Source organism: Papio anubis, chromosome 13 (genome assembly GCF_008728515.1).
Source record: "Papio anubis isolate 15944 chromosome 13, Panubis1.0, whole genome shotgun sequence".
Classification (NCBI taxonomy): Eukaryota; Metazoa; Chordata; class Mammalia; order Primates; family Cercopithecidae; genus Papio; species Papio anubis.
In genome coordinates this window covers 70730367-70733652 of record NC_044988.1, presented here as the reverse complement: position 1 = coordinate 70733652, position 3286 = coordinate 70730367, and positions in this window count along the sequence as shown.

The following is a 3286-nucleotide window of genomic DNA, read 5'->3' as shown; positions in this document are numbered from 1 at the left end:
ATAAAGACACATGCACACATACGTTTATTGCAGCACTGTTCACAATAACAAAGACTTGGAACCAACCCAAATGTCCATTGACGATAGACCGGATTAAGAAAATGTGGCACATATACACCGTGGAATACTATGCAGCCATAAAAAAGGATGAGTTCATGTCCTTTGTAGGGACATGGATGAAGCTGGAAACCATCATTCTGAGCAAACTATCCCAAGGACAGAAAACCAAACACCGCATGTTCTCACTCATAGGTAGGAATTGAACAATGAGAACACTTGGACACAGGGTGGGGAACATCACACACCAGGGCCTGTCGTGGGGTATAGGGAGTGTGGAGGGATAGCATTAGGAGATATACCTAATGTAAATGACAAGTTAATGGGTGCAGCCCACCAACATGGCATATGTATACATATGTAACAAACCTGCACGTTGTGCACATGTACCCTAGAACTTAAAGTATAATAAAAAAAATAAAAAATAAAAAATAAAAAAAAAGCCTGCCTTCAAGAATTCTCAGACTTAAAATGAGTAAATAAAAATTGTCACTTTCCGTCAGGCTCAAGAACTTCAGACTGTAAGTAAAATCTAAAGTTAGCCTTCGTTTGGCTTCTGAGCCTCAAACAGTTTTTAAATCTAAAATTCATATATGATCAATATTTTTAAAAATAAAGCTTTATTTCTAAAAAGTACCCTATGATACACCTGTTACTAGATTATATCCCTGTACCTTGTTTTCAAATCTTGTTATCTACCTATAGACTGAACTAGATCCTACATTATCCTAATCTCCCCCAATATTTGGCTACAACTCTCCAACTCAAAACAAAAACCGCTTTATTCCTAAAGTCCTATAAACTAAAACTGCATGGATTTTAAGAAACAAGCCTCATGCCTAAGAGATGGACCACACAAAAGTTCACCAAACTGCCCAATGTCATGATCAGAGACATTCAAACTACAAATCAAAAAGAAAAGTTAATGTTTTCATGCTATAAACAGCTTTTCCCAAGATGTTAAAATAAGATTCCATATCACAATGAAACTTATATCCCCTTTATGCTACCTTTTTCACTTGGCAAGATCATAGTTTAATTAAAATTTCACAATCAAATAGCTTCTGCCAGTAACTTCACAAAACCTAACCTAAGAAACCATTTAGTATCCATTAGCTAAACTGAAAAAAAAAGTCAGCACCATTGCTACTACTACATACTCTACCTAAATAAATTTATCTAAAAAAGTTGAGACCCTATATACACAAAATTTTTAAATGGGCTACATAGTTAAAACAGGGCTCACCTAATTCCCTGTGGTCATTTTATTTATTCAATTAGTTATCTTTAAGCCTCAACTCATGCCTCAAAACCATTGTATAAACTAAAATTGTCATATTGCTATTAATTTTACTTTATATTTTCCCTTTTTAAACTTTGTATTTGTTACTTGTTAAAATTTTTACAAAAGTACAATTCATAACAAAATAATGGTGGCCCAGCACTTTTAGATGATAACAAATGACTACAAAACAGACAAAATTAAATTTAATGATGAACTCCATGTATACTTAGCCTGAAAGCCACTCCCTTAAAACATCCCTTGTTGCTGAAATATGACTAAATGGTTTTAACACTGACTCATCGTCGCCAATGACTCCTCTCATAGTGGAACGAGACCAACAACTGGAACAGGTCTATCCCAGCACTGAGGGACAACAAAACCTAACTCCAAGATGATTAATTAATCAATGGTACTTTTATAGAAGGATCTTAATCTAAAGGGGTAAATGTGAAAGTTGTCAGAATCAAAATGGAGTAACTCATATTAAGGAAACCTTGACAAATAGAGCCAAGGAAGGCCAAAAAGAGAGGGCTCTCATGCTTGCATGTATAGCAAAAAAGACTGCAAAACCCACAACCATGGACCAAGATCATTACAATCTTAAAAAAACATATACTTCTAAAAGGACATCTGCCCAGCAATTGCCTGTCCAAATTTAAACTAGAGTCATCCTTGTCATTGGTCTTAGTAGCCAAGGATAATTATTTCAAAATAATTGTGTAATCTTCTCTTTTATTTTATTTTTTTTAAAACCCTTCGTCTCCCATTACCTCCCTGAATATACCCATAGTTTTATAGCATGCATATTCCCATTGCAATGTTCTATTCCCAAATATATATCTTTTCTTTTAGAAAATCTCTGTTTGTTATTTAGGTTGACATATAAATAATACATATGTAAAAATAAAGCAAACAGGATAAAGCATTACTTTTAGAGAATTTTGGAAATCTTTACAGTTTTTGTCACAATTTTTCTTGAAGTCTGAAGTTAAATAAAAACAAAAAGGTATATCATCCTAATGTGGAACCAGACCTGTGATTTCACCAAAAATATGATTGCAACAAGCATTTTTATAATTTTGGCAACTTTTACTGAGGCCTTATAGGACCACAGGAGGGACAGTAGCCACTATTTGCATTCTGTCCATAAAATTTTATGTAATACCCTTTCCCGCTCTGCTCTGCACCCATCAGCATGATAGGATGGTTTCCCTCTCCTCTTTCCCTTCAGACCCAGTCTTGCAGGCCTGTAAAGGTAAATTGTTTCTTATCTGCCTCTGAAAGTAAAGTGAACCTGGGAGATGAAGAGAGTTGAGGACATTATCCTCCTCTTTGAGAGTTTATAAAGGAAGGCTCAGAGCAATTGGATGTTGCTACCATTACCTAAGTCTTTTCTATTTTCAACAAACAGCATCAATAATAATTGTCATTATTCTAAAGTCTCAAATTTGTAAATCTAGCACCCCAGAGATTGATCCTTCATTGTATTTTGTGGGCCATTAGGGCAATCTGCTGAAAAAAAAAAAAGAAGGTTTTATTTTAAGCACTGCCTTCCCCCCCCACCTTTGGAAGAGTATTGAGTAGCTACTATTTTATATCTAGAAAGAAATCCTAGAGGTATGAGATTAGGAGCCACAGGAGATTGTAATCTAAGTGAAGAACTACTGATTTGTTTATTTATTTTCCACATGGTCTACCTGAAATTTTATTAACAGAAACTCTGCCCTATTTTCATTATCATCCTTGGAAATTTTTGCTTCCTAGTCATTGATAGCTATGCATGTTTCAGTATGTCTCCCACCACTTGTCATTAAACTAATTGATATACTAAAATTTTCAGTGTGATGCTGTGAAAGTTTGATGTCTTCACTTCCACTAAATGAAAATTTGAATTATTTGAAACTTCTGGTGGCTAGAAGAGAGACCTTGAAATGTTCCCAACAC